Below are 14,777 nucleotides of genomic sequence, written 5' to 3'. Positions count from 1 at the left end.
TGAGTGATCGAGTGGGTGGGTGAGTGAGTGAGCGTGTGTTTGTGACCTGCAGTGTGGTGAGTGGCTGAGCGGGTGAGTGAGCGAATGAGCAGGTGAGTGAGTGGGTGAGTGATCGAGTGGGTGGGTGAGTGAGCGAGCGTGTTTGTGAGCTGCAGTGTGGTGGCGGTTAAACACCGTGTGATGGATGAGACGACAAGGGTGAGTGTCTGGAAGACCGAGTCCCCAACATGGGTGCAGGAATAAACGAGTGACGGTCACAGACACAGTAACTATCGTAGTAGCAGCAGCGGCAGAGGAGTGATAGGGAGGTGACTGACCGTTGGTGAGCTTTGGTCTGCAGTGAATCAGTGGAAGCTGGATCATCAGTCGACCTGTTTGACGTTCGCGAGATGCCTTGACACGGTCGACCCTGTGACCTGACCCTCAATTGCTTAATCTGTTTCGCTGCGCGGATTTTTGCTGGCCGCAAAAACAACAAAAAAAAACCCAGCTAAAAAGCATTCTTTGGCAAAACTAGAAAAGAAAATGTTTGATATATAATGGCTCTTCCGGTTAGGAAATTGAGTAATTGAGGGTTGACTCAAAACAAATTTTAAGTAAATGTAGAAAGAAAAAAAGAATCCAGATTGTGTGGTCGCCTTCCACTTCCCACCCCCCCAACAAACCACCCGACAATGTTGGTGGGGGGAGCGCAGGAAGAGAGGGAATGGGGGGGGGGTCTGCAGATAAAGTTGGCCACATTTAAATTGGACTTGAAAGGCGGCCTCGGCGCGTGCCAAGTCGCATGTGTGAGCTTCATTACCGGCATTTTGGAGATACGGGCGGCAGTAAGTGATGAGTCTGATACACACACACAGGAGATACGGTAGGCAGTAAGTGATGAGTCTGATACACACACACAGGAGATACGGTAGGTAGTAAGTGATGAGTCTGATACACAAACACATGAGATACGGTAGGTAGTAAGTGATGAGTCTGATACACACACACACAGGACATACGGTAGGTAGTAAGTGATGAGTCTGATACACACACACAGGAGATACGGTAGGTAGTAAGTGATGAGTCTGATACACACACACAGGAGATACGGGCGGCAGTAAGTGATGAGTCGGATGCACACACACGGGAGATACGGTAGGCAGTAAGTGATTAGTCTGATGCACACACACGGGAGATACGGTAGGCAGTAAGTGATGAGTCTGATGCACACACACAGGAGATACGGTAGGTAGTAAGTGATGAGTCTGATACACACACACAGGACATACGGTAGGTAGTAAGTGATGAGTCTGATACACACACACAGGAGATACGGTAGGTAGTAAGTGATGAGTCTGATACACACACACAGGAGATACGGGCGGTAGTAAGTGATGAGTCTGACACACACACACAGGAGATACGGTAGGTAGTAAGTGATGAGTCTGATACACACACACAGGAGATACGGTAGGTAGTAAGTGATGAGTCTGATACACACACACAGGAGATACGGGCGGTAGTAAGTGATGAGTCTGGTACACACACACAGGAGATACGGTAGGTAGTAAGTGATGAGTCTGATACACAAACACAGGCAACGGACTGCAAAGCTGCCATGGGCCGAGTTTGCGGGGCAATGCCCCCCGGCTCACCACAAATTGCACACCTTTATTATTTATTCTTCAGTAGTTTACAATAAAGATGCAAAATTAATTAATTAATTAATTATATGCACCCCCTATCCCCCAAATATAGAAGTCAAACTCCGCCTATGATGATGCTGCTGTGTTTGCACAGAGGTGGAATGCATGTCTTGGGAGTGTCTTTTTCCACTCGCACATCCGAGCCGAGCCGAGTCAGTGCGGGAGCCCTCACTGTAGAGCTGTTTATTACTTGGTTATTTGCCGTGTGCCGTCAGTCAGTACAGAATCGTAAACTTTACTTATCCTGGAGAAATCCGATTAGCTATGACAACACTTACACGAACGTACTCTTAGTTCTTTCGGTAAAGTCACGTAGGTAAAATAATAAAAAGTCACGTAGGTTAAATAATAAAATGTTATTATTTTATTTGTATTATTTTTAATTTCATTTTTTTTACCTACGTGACTTTACCGAAAGAACTAAGAGTATGAATCCTTGCAGTCACGAAAGCTTCAAATCTAGAACTTAAACGAACGGTTGTTTTAACATTTTTTCCTCCAGACTTCAGACGCAAAATGTTCGATAAAACAAACCACTTATCTAAAAAAAACAAAAAAAAACCTGGGGGGGTGGGGGATGGTGGAGAGGGGGTGAGATTCGGGCCTTTTTATTTCAAACGCGTCGCAAGTGGAACGCGTAAACAGAGGGCCCGTTTGCCCCCAGCGGCACAACAGCATCGCCCTAATCGCCCGGAATGTCCCCGGGATTAGGCGACGATTAAGCCCCCGCATCCCGCCACGAGTCGCGGTGTTCACCGCGTGCTGAGTGCATCACGGAGGGGATCAGGCCGACGTTTCAGATGCGCTTCTGCGACCGTCTGGAAAGCTCTTCCTTCCAAAATTCGGAAGCCACTGGAAGCTTTGCGCTCTGATATTCAGATTGGGGGACTCATTTCTTTCGAACCGCTTTTTTAGTGTTCAGCATCTTGCCCTTTACTCCATCCCTTACCTCCGGTTAGCACGGTTGGCTACGTACGGTGTGAAAGAAGTTCGACGTACATGGCGGTGGTGATGATGTGGATGGTGGTGATGATGATGATGAGGAGGTACCTGCGTGATAAGGAAGCCAAGGAATGTTGACGTTCATAGTGGATAAATATTGATTTAAAGCTTTCGTGACTGCAGGGATTCATATTCTTGTTTCTTTCGGTAAAGTCACGTAGAAGGGAAATAATAAAATAATAAACATATAAAACAATATTGTTTTATATTTGTAATAAAATAATAAAAATATAAAATAATAAAAATATAAAACAATATTGTTTTATATTTGTATTATTTTATTATTTGTTCATGGTGGTGTATTTGTAATAAAATAATAAAAATATAAAACAATATTGTTTTATATTTTTTTATTTTATTAATTGTTCATGGTGGTGTGATGTTGATGATGCTACTGTCTGGAATGTTCTTCCTTCCGATATTACGAAGCCACGGCGGTCCAATGACCCTTCCAGTGGCTTGCAAGCACGCGAGCTGATGTCATCGCAGCAATCTCTTTGGTTGATGTCTTTGGCAACTCCCGTGCCATTGGTTTCTCCCTTTTGGGGAAGTGTCCTGTCCAAGCCGACTTTTACTCTTTTAAAGAGTCAACACGATGTCCCCAACCTGCATTTGTTTCTCTGTTTCACGGCCCCTTACTCAACTCTGTACGAGGAATATGACTGAAGCGCTGTGCCTTAAGGAGCCAGTGTTATAATTTAGTCGGCGTTTAAAAAAAAATGTTAGTCATGGTCTTCCCTCCGTCGTTCATGAATACTTGGGGAATTTAATTCTTATCATATAAAGTTACGTCCCCAACTCGTATCCACTCATCTGCGGCCTCTCTATGTCCTGTGAAAAAGGGACATTGCCCGGAACATCACAGTCGGTTCAACTTTAGTCTACGTCCGGATTTGTAGCTACAATACTACTAATAATAATTCTTCTTCTTAAAAACTTGTAGTCATCAAAACGACGAATACTTTTGGCACTCATTTCATGACAACAAATGTATGCTGTTGCAGACCGTCTCAAAGACAGATGAGGATTTTAGGCTCTTAGAATGTAGTTAGTGTACTGGAATACACAACTATGTTGAGTCGTAGGCCCAGCAAATATTGGAACGTTGGACCGATGTTGGGCCAATGGTTTCAACCGCACGCGATCGTTGTCTGAACAATGGCACGTCAGCCACATTGTCAGATATTAAACTAAACAATGCTTTAAACTTGATTTGAAGCTTTCGTGACTGCAGGAATTACTCTTTGGTTCTTTCGTTTCGTTTCTCTCTCAGATTTAGTTCTACCTGATGATGGCTGCTTGTGTTGCAATTCTACTCTATTCTCTATTTCTAGATTTGAAGCTTTCGTGACTGCAAGGATTCATATTCTTAGGTTTTTTCGGTAAAGTCACGTAGGTAAAAAAATTTAAATTAATAAAAGTCAAATTAATGAGATTTTTTTTACCTACGTGACTTTACCGAAAAAACCTAAGAATATCGTACTCTATTATTTAATTTATTTTCTTTCTACGTGACTTTACCGAAAGAACCAAAGAGTAAACAATGCTTAGTTTAAGTCTTCACTTAAGACTTTGTTTATTTTACCAGGTAAGGCCCACTGAACTGTGTGGCTCTTTTTCAGAAGCGACCTGGCCACAAATGATAGCTCAGCAAAGTGGCTTATCATCATGTGGACATTTAGAGCAACCAAATACTCCAAACGCGTGATGTCGATTCCAAATGTGGAGGGAAACACCGGAGGACCCGGAGAAAAATGCAATGTAAACTCCAAATATACATCTTCTTGGTTCTTTCGGTAAAGTCACGTATAAGGGAAATAATAACATAATAAAAATAAACATAACAAAATAATTTTCACAGTGAGAATTATTTTATTATGTTTTATTTTTATTATTTTATCACAGCGAGAATTATTTAATTATGTTTTATTTTTATTATTTTATTATTTCCCTTCTACGTGACTTTACCGAAAGAACCAAGAAGATGAATCCCTGCAGTCATGAAAGCTTTAAATCCCTGGATTGAACGCACGACCTCCTGTATACCGGGCGAGGGAATTAACATCTCGCCACCGTGGCAAGGCGGCAGCCTGATCGTGTAATCTCTCACATGTCATGGATGGCGATGGCCATTCTGCCTTCAAAAACCCGTGACAACGTGAATAGCAGACGGCCTCGTTCCAGCGGCACATTAACGGTAAATGTGATCCAAATGAAGTAATTTTGAGAGTCATGAATCTTCAGGCTGGCACTGAGCCGGTGAGTAAATTGTGTCCGTGATGTGCGCTAGACGGAGATACGGTTAGAATAAACACGAAACTTCCCGTTATAAAGTACACGAGTAAACACGGCGATGGAATTTCGCAGATTAATGTGGGAATTCAGAGAAAGCTCTTTTGGCTCGCGCTCTTGCCAATAAGTTCGCTTGTAAACTGTTTTTAAACAGCAAAAAAATAAATAGGCAAAGAAAAATAAATTGCCGTCGGGTGAAGCGTCGAATGTGAAAGCATTCGCTATGCGACAATTCACTGACTTTTGATTTAAAGCTTTCGTGACTGCAGGGATTCATATTCTTGGTTCTTTCGGTAAAGTCACGTAGAAGGGAAACAATAAAATGATACAAATATAAAAATAATGAAATTCTCACGACGTTTCGATTGCAACACAAGCAATCATCATTAGGTGTCACCTGATTGCTTGTGTTGCAATCGAAACGTCGTGCGAATTTAATTGATGATTGCTTGTGTTGCAATCGAAACGTCGTGAGAATTTCATTGTTTCTATATTTTATTATTTTGTTGTTTCCCTTCTACGTGACTTTACCGAAAGAACCAATAATTTAATTCACCGACTTACAAGCCTGCAATGCGCGCGTCGAAACCCCTTGCCGATGAATTTGTCGTATACATCATGTTTAAATGGGTCCACTTGATCCCTTACGCAACTAGTAACTGCTACGTTCCCCCACAGTGTTCAACAAAAAACAATTGTTGAGTCGAATTGCGACAATCCCTTTATGCATGTAGCCACTGTGGCTAGGAAATGTTAACAACCTCACCTGGTATGCAGGAGGTAGGCGGTTCGATCTCGACCCTGACGCCTGCTGCTGTATATTTGGAGATTGCATGTTCTCTTAGTGGTCGTGTGAGTTTTATTTACAGGTTTTCTCTCCACATTTAAGAAAGCCACTTCGTTGAGCTGTCATTTGTGGCCAGGTCGCTTCTGAAAAAAAGAGCTCATAAAAAACACAATAAAGAAAAGTTGAATCACTCCATTCATAATAAAGAAAAATGTATCATGTGAATGCATTGTATGTTGATTAACTGTGACTAACCGAATCGGTACTGCATGTTCCCAGATTAACATAATCCATTGTAATTTATACGATGACATTAACCCCCCCCACCCCCTCTGATATTGGAACCTGATAGGCTCACAAGGCTAAATCCACAACATTTACAATTTGAGTTATATTCTGGCAAATCGCCCGATGATGCTGGATGTAATTACCAGCGAAACGTCGTACTACTTAAATTGTAAATGCTGTGGATTTTCTCCCCAACACACCGGTGGGCTGAAGTAGTAACTAATTGGCTTACTAATTCGCTGTGTCGGGTGGTGGAGGTTTACGACACGACATTTATACTTACGCGATCTAACCCAAAAACCTTTATTATGAAAAATAATTGATTCTCCAATCGAGCCTGAGCAATTGCTTAGTTGAGATTGCTCACTCCCAGAGACGCCTGCCCGGTAAATGGGCCAAAGTGGGGCCCATGCTGGTACGTTGCATGAAACGTTGGGTCAACGTTCGCCCAACGTTCCATGTTTCCTGGGCATTGACGGAATGCTGATCGGTATTGGTCGCTACAATAATAATAATGATTAATTCAGTTGCAATTTTTGTTGCGACAGTGGCGAGTTGTTAACTACCTCGCCTGGTATACAGGAGGTTGTGGTTTAGATCCGCACGATGTTGCTTGTTTTTGGAGTTTGCAAGTTCTCCCCATGGTCGCGTGGATTTTTCTCCAGCTCCTCTAGTTTTGTCCCCTCCACATTTAGAATCAATATGCGTTTAGAGTATTTGGCAACTATTAATGTCCACGTGATGATCATCCATTTCTAGATTTGAAGTTTTCGTGACTGCGGGGATTCATACTCTTTGGTTCTTTCGGTAAAGTCACGTGGGTATAAAAAAAAATCACGACGTTTCGGGCGCAACACAAGCGTCCGTCATCATTTTTGCCGTGCTTGTGTCTTAACTTGTCGCCTCCACTCCCCCTACCCCACACCCCCTCCCTCCCTGTCTCTGCTCCCTGGCTCCTCCCCCCCTCTCTTGCCTATATGGCCTCTTGTTGCAGCAGCTATTTTGCACACTTCAGCAAATTGTCTCTTTCTGTGGTTGTCCCACCTGATGGCGGACGCTTGTGTTGCGCCCGAAACTTCGTGATTTAATTTATTTTATTTTTATACTTACGTGATTATACCTAAAGAACCAAAGAGTATAATCCATTTCGTTGGCTATCATTTGTGAAAGCCAGGTCGCTTCTGAAAAAAACGGGCCTTGCGTGGTAAAATAAAAACAACGTAATTTTTTTTATTCAACAGTAGTTACATCATCAACAAATTTTATTGCCGATGGGTTTCAACAAATAAAACACGTGCACTTTATTCAGCTTACGAACTCAAGAGCGCGATGGTTGCACAGGAGCCCCAATGCCCCCCCCCCCCCCCCATGAGTCCCTGGCCGCTTTCCTGAGCTCAGGGCCACGGTGGCCAGACGGCGCCACAACGCGTCGGTGGAAACCCCCCGATTAACAAAAAAAATACAAATTTCAAAATAGGAAAACAAAAAGAGCACAGCTCCAAGGCATTTCCCATTGGATTCTTGCAGGAGAAGCATTGCACAATGAACCTTCCGCTTCACAGTAATTATGCAGAAAGGGGGTTTACATAAAAAAAAAATATAAATGATGTCCCAGATAGTAATCACCGAATTACCAAATATGGCAAGTGTGTAGGCAGTGCAACTGCACCGGTGCTTATTGGGCCGGAGAGGCCCAGACGTCGGGCTATGGAAGAGGAAAGGGAAATTGGATGGGGGAATGGGGTGGGTGGGTGAGTGGGCGAGTCCCATTTGATTTCTCGTTCTAGGACCCATGCCAAACCATGCTATGCGAGTGGCAAAAGGTCATTGTTTAGACATCACTAACAACGTGCGTGTGGGTGTCTGGCTCAGAGAAAAGTGTGGGCAAATAGATGATTTCGGGTCTCTGGGAATTGATGGCTTCAAGGGCTCTAAAAGCATCCACAGCAATAGGGTAAAGATCCGCATCGTTGACAATTGTGTTGTGATGACTGCGTTGGCAGTGGTGGTGCACAAGTAACAATAATATTGATGGTGAAACAACCAAATTGCACATCGTCAATAACATGACCCTAAAAGGCAAAGAGAATATACACACAATGAAGTATTTGACCCAGCAAGTCACTTAGTATATATATTTATATTTCATTTCAGGGTCGTGTTATTGACGAATGTGGAAAGTTAAGAAGAGGCTTAGCTTGTGGATTTCCCCCTAGTTTTATGGACACACTGTATGTCACAATGGGAAGTTGGCTCACTGCACGCGTGAACTGTACTCACCACGACTTCCCCTTTGGGGGATATGTTTCGCTTCTTTATAAAGTTAAACTAATGTACCCGTACGTCGATGAGAATGTTTGAAACCTTGAGTGAAATAACACTCGAATGAGAAGTCTGATTAACGCAACCACTGGACACAAATCCAGCAATTCTGCCATCAAAATTCGTGCGTATTTTTAAAATTGGATTTTATTACAAATATCAAATATATAATTACTTCCTGTTTATACGTATCTATTGACACGCCGTCATACTCAGAAAAATGCCAATGTATACATTTTATTCATGCCGGGAACGAGTATTAATAGAGTTCCGTACCGCACACAAATACAAACATCTTCAACCCTTGCTCAATCCGCCGCTAGATGAAGGCCTCTGCATGCCACGTATGGGTGATGTCGCGTGCTTTCAGCATACGTCATCGTCGTTGTTCAGTACATGTTGATGATAAGGAGGCGCAGCTCTGCAACAGACATCCCTTAAATGCCACCAATGTCAGCCGTGCCAAGAAATCGATCCCATGTGCGTTGCCGCGTCCGTAGCTCGGTACGCTAACCACTATGCCACCGCTCCACCCACCGCGAAATTAGCTCGCCGCACAAACATCTTCAACCCTTGCTCAATCCGCTGCTAGATGAAGGCCTCTGCATGCTCGGTACGCTAACCACTATGCCACCGCTCCACTCACCGCGAAATTAGCTCGCCGCATGGTCGTTGATTTGAATTCATGCTTAAATGCCCCGCCAACTCAAAGCGCCTCGCGTTTCAACTCAAGCATTCCGATGGCCTCCTGCAGTCCAGACAAAGGGGACTCGAGTGGCAGCTGTCTCTGTGCGGCACAATGTGTACGTAGCCTATTCTAGATTTGAAGCTTTCGTGACTGCAAGGATTCATACTCTTTGTTTTTTCGGTAAAGTCACGTAGGTAAAAAATTAAATAAATGAAAACAACTAAATTAAATCCACCTGCAGACGGAAGCTTGTGTTGCCTCCGACACGTCGTGATTTAATTTATTTTATTTCATTTATTTTATTTTTTACCTACGTGAATTTACCGAAAAAAACAAAGAGTATGTACTTAGCCTCCTGCGAATGGAAGTTTGTAGGCAACAGAATCCACCCCTTCCCCCAGACTCCCTTCACTGCCTGAGTTACCAGCTTGGCTTTTTTTTATTGTGGTCACGACGTTTAACCGCGTTTACATCGGAGGAGTTGACACCGGTCCCACTCCCCCGAGGATATAGTTTACAGGGTGGCCCCAAAAGTCAGGACACATATGGTGATTTAATTTATGTTGACACTGGCATTAAAAACATTTTCATTGTGTATTCTTAAAGTTCATATTTTATTTATTATAATCTGTAAATATACATTTCTCTTCGTTCTTTTGCGGATGACATTTAAAAATGGCAAATGCTTTTTTTTACCGAAAGACGAACGAGTTCTATTCGTTTTTCCGTACGCTAAATAAGGCGGCTGTAATCTTTAAATTAATACATACATTTATGCATTCATTTGAAAAGAGAATTCATGCATCGGAAGTGAACGTTAAAGGAAGTCAGTTTGAACATTCGTTGAAACAAAATTAAATTACCCTGCGTGATTTCTTAAGATTAATATAATTAACCCCACGTGTCCTGACTTTTGGGCCCACCCTGTGTTTTGAGATTGGCACCGTCAGTGGTTGGTAAGCAGCCAGGGGGAGGAGGAGGAGGAGGAATGTCACATTGTGAAACTACGACTAATGTGCCAGTTTGCAAATGTTTTTTATAATAATTCACGACGAACCAAACTAAGTTCTATGTAATCGGACCTTTTTTTTGGCCAGTGTCAAAGTATGAAAAATAAAAATTGGTTGTACCCTTTTTGGCAATAAAATCGCTGTAAAGATATTGCAAGGGATGAAGTGTGCATTAACCACACGTACTCGTGGCGAACATGTTAATTAACATGGTTTGATCATAATGTATGCATTGTCTTTGAAATTGATTTGCCGAAACCAGAGACCGTTTCTGTATCTCCTGGTCTCACCGGTGTTGGATCAGAGAACGCCAAAAGGCGAACAGTAAAACATCAATGAAGTTTTTGAGAGGCAACGTATCCCATGCTATCTCGCTCAGTGGTTCTCAACCTTGGATGGCTAGATTTTGACTTAAAACTTTTGTGACTGCAGGAATTCATATTCTTTGGTTCTTTCGGTAAAGTCACGTAGATAGAAAAATAATGAAAAAAGTGAATAAAAATAAAATAATAATACTGTAGCCTGGTTATTAAGCTGGGTGAGCGTACTGGCAGTCTATAATGTAGACTGTAGCCTGGTTATTAAGTTGGGTGAGTGTACTGGCAGTCTATAATGTAGACTGTAGCCTGGTTATTAAGTTGGGTGAGTGTACTGGCAGTCTATAATGTAGACTGTAGCCTGGTTATTAAGCTGTGTGAGTGTACTGGCAGTCTATAATGTCGACCTGTAGCCTTGTTCTTATTTTTTTCAGGCTACAGTCTACTTTATAGACTGCCAGTACACTCACCGAGAAAAGAACCAGACTACATTCTACATCATAGACTGCTAGTACACTCACAGAGGTTAAGCACCAGGCTACAGTCTACATTACAGACTGCCAGTACACTCACCCAGCTTAATAACCAGGCTACAGTCTACATTATACACTGCCAGTACACTCACTCCGATTAAGAACCGGGCTACAGTATTTTTTATTTTTTATTTTTATTAACTTTCTTTAAAATTTTCTATCTACGTAACTTTACCGAAAGAACCAACGCATATTCGTTGGCTAGTTTAACACGTAGTAGGCCGTCGCGACGAATATTATCCATATTAGAGGTTCTTTGGGTTAGATCGCGTCATTTTAAATGTGTCGTTAAACCCGCCACCACCACCACCACCCGACACAGCCACTCACTAAGGTTTGTCACGCAAACAAAACGTGCCAATTTGTTACTAGTTCAGCACACCGATGGCGTGCTACGATCAATGCGTTTAGAAAGGTATCCTTCTATGTTATCATACGGATTGAACTTTCTTTTATCATAGCGATTTTATATTGTCAGATTCGTACGCGATAATCACCAATGACTCCCACGTACGATATAATTTCACACATTTATAAATAACCTCACGTACCCCCCTGGGACATTGCCAGGGGCGTACCGGTTATAAGCCGCTACTCGACTCCGAAGAGCTATTTTACGATGACCAATGTGAACGATGTTGGATATAAACGAGTGTTTTTAACGGGAACTATTTTAAATTGTTGCTGTTAAAAAAGAAAATCAACATCTCGAATAACCCCGAGTAAAGCTCATGATTGCAAAATCGTTCTTTTTTTTACGTCTCAGTAATCAGAGAGAATAATTGCCAATTGCCAGCATCCGCGTGGCTAATGCTGCTATAGCGTCACGTGCTTTTGTTTAAATGCTGTCGCACTCAATGCAAAAGGCGAAGAACCCCCGTATAGCCTTAACCGACTTCTGGGGCGAGTGCTGTTAGCGAGCAGCACCTATCAAGGCCGGCACGGCGCACGAGGAAAGGGTGGGCGGCCAAAGCTATGCCCGGCCGCCTTTGTCTCCCGAGTGGCGATGTTTACACATCGCCCCGGGTACTCGTTTGAGGCTGAGTCGACCCAAGGGAGGCGTAGGACCGGTTCAGATAATCGTCACTGGTGTTGACCGTGAGCGGGAATCGAACTCGGTTGGTTTGGATCAAAGCTACACAACCGCTCCCCGCTATGGCTCCCCCAAGACAAAGCTCCCCCGTATAACCTGAACAGACTGTTGGGGCAAGTGCTGCTAGCGAGTAGCACCTATGAAGGCCGGCACGGCACACGATATGGTGGGTGGCCAGCACCACGCAACACACACACGCAGATGAAGATCGTCAGCCTTTGTTGACCAAGACAATTTCCCCCGGGGTAATTGAATGCAGCAATTCATCATGCACATGACGGGAAAGCCGAATGGAAATAACCACAATAACACAACGGAATCGGATGGGAGATAATTGAGTACTTTGAGTACAAAAGCGAGATGTTAACTACCTCGCCTGGTATACAGGAGCTCGTGGTGTCGATCACCGACCCTGGCGATGCTTGCATATTTAGAGTTTGCGTCTCTTTCTCCCCGTGGTCGGGTGGATTTTTCTCCTGCGGTTTTCCCTCCACATTTAAAATCGACACGCGTTTGGAGTGTTTGGCTGCTCTAAATGTGCACACGGTGAGCTATCGTGTGTGGCCAGCTGGCTTCGGGGAAAAAAAGAGCTACAGAGCTCAGTGGCCCTTGCCTGATAAAATAAAAAGAGTTTTTTTTCGAATTTTTTTTGCGTGCAAACAAAGCATTGTTGAAGTGGATGAGAATCATGAGAATATATTTATTTTTTATATTGCAGGATTCCGATTAGCAATGAAGCTCCTTTTCACAGACGTCCAGTATTACCAGTGTCTGCGTCGTGCTGACCACCCACCCCCTCGTGTGGCCCTCACATGTGCCACTCGCTAACAGCACTTGCCCCAACGGTCTGTGAAAGGCTATACGGGGGATCTTTGTCTTTGTGTCATCCTGACCACCCACCCGCTCGTGTTGCGTGCCCATGCCTTTACATGTGCCACTCGCTAACAGCACTTGCCCCAGCGGTCTGTGAAAGGCTATACGGGGGGTGGGGGGATCTTTGTCTTTGGCGCGTGCGCGCTGTGCGCGTGTGTGGTCTCCGCGTGGAGGAGCGTGCGGAGCAATTTGCGTCGCCTTTCTGCGCGTGGGAGAACGCGCAGAGACTGCACCATAGCACGAGGATTAGGGTGCCCCACACACTCAGACTCAGAGGGGCCACACGTGACGGCTGCCTGTGTCCCCAAGGTGTGTGCTGGGCCTCGCCTAGGTCGACTCGGCCTCCAATGAGTGCCTGGTGCGGTGTGTAAGCATCGGCACTGGGGAGACAAAGGCGGTCGGGCGTGGTGCTGGCCACCCCACCTCCTCGTGTGCCGTGCCGGCCTTCGTAGGTGCTCGCTGACAGCACTTGCCCCAACAGTCTTTTCGGACTTCACGGGGGATCTTTGTCTTTGTGTATGTACGTGGCAACTTGTGGTGCGGCTGCCTGTGAGGAGCGGTGGCGCAGTGGTTAGCGAGTTAGATTCCCGCTCACGACCAATAACAGTGACGAAAATGTGAACCGATCCTGGGCCTCCTCTATCTCGACTCGGCCTCAAATGAGTTTCCTAGTGCTGTGTGTAAACGTCGACACTGGGGAGACAAAGGCGGCCGGGCGTGGTTCTGGCCATCCATTCCCTCGTGTGCCGTGCCGGCCTTCATCGGTGCTTCCTAACAGCACTTGCCCCAACAGTCTGTTCAGGCTATACGGGGGATCTTTGTCTTTACACCTGCTTATTAGCTCAGTCAGGCAAGTCACATCGCCTGGATCTGCACCGTGACTTCTAGAGGTTCGGCTAGGACGAGGAGATGATTGCTAAGTACTCGTGGCTGATTGGCTAGCTGGTTAGGTTTCGGGGAAGTACTAGCGGTTGATTGGTTAGTTAAAGTTATGGGTAGAGCTACTACTTGTGTCTGATTAGCTCGCTGGTTAGGGGTAGGGCTCGTAGTCACGTCTGATTGGCTAGCTGGTTAGGGGTGGAGCTAGTAGGCATCGCTGATTGGCTCGCTGGTTAGAGGTAGAGCTAGTAGTCACGTCTGATTGGCTAGCTGGTTAGGGGTAGGGCTAGTAGTCACGTCTGATTGGCTAGCTGGTTAGGGGTAGGGCTAGTAGTCACGTCTGATTGGCTAGCTGGTTAGGGGTAGGGCTAGTAGTCACGTCTGATTGGCTAGCTGTTTAGGGATAGGGCTAGTAGTCACGTCTGATTGGCTAGCTGGTTAGGGGTAGGGCTAGTAGTCGTGTCTGATTGGCTAGCTGGTTACGGGTAGGGCTAGTAGTCGTGTCTGATTGGCTAGCTGGTTAGGGGTAGGGCTAGTAGTCGTGTCTGATTGGCTAGCTGGTTAGGGGTAGGGCTAGTAGTCACGTCTGATTGGCTAGCTGGTTAGGGGTAGGGCTAGTAGTCGTGTCTGATTGGCTAGCTGGTTAGGGGTAGGGCTAGTAGTCGTGTCTGATTGGCTAGCTGGTTAGGGGTAGGGCTAGTAGTCGTGTCTGATTGGCTAGCTGGTTAGGGGTAGGGCTAGTAGTCACGTCTGATTGGCTAGCTGGTTAGGGGTAGGGCTAGTAGTCGTGTCTGATTGGCTAGCTGGTTAGGGGTAGGGCTAGTAGTCACGTCTGATTGGCTAGCTGGTTAGGGGTGGTGCTAGTAGTCACGTCTGATTGGCTAGCTGGTTAGGGGTAGAGCTAGTAGTCACGTCTGATTGGCTAGCTGGTTAGGGGTAGGGCTAGTAGTCACGTCTGATTGGCTAGCTGGATAGGGGTAGGGCTAGTACTCGTGTCTGGTTGGC

This window comes from Lethenteron reissneri, chromosome 53 (genome assembly GCF_015708825.2).
Source record: "Lethenteron reissneri isolate LAM-NWPU_2019-01 chromosome 53, ASM1570882v1, whole genome shotgun sequence".
Classification (NCBI taxonomy): Eukaryota; Metazoa; Chordata; class Hyperoartia; order Petromyzontiformes; family Petromyzontidae; genus Lethenteron; species Lethenteron reissneri.
The sequence above is the reverse complement of the archived record's forward strand: the minus strand, read 5'-3'. Positions refer to the sequence as shown.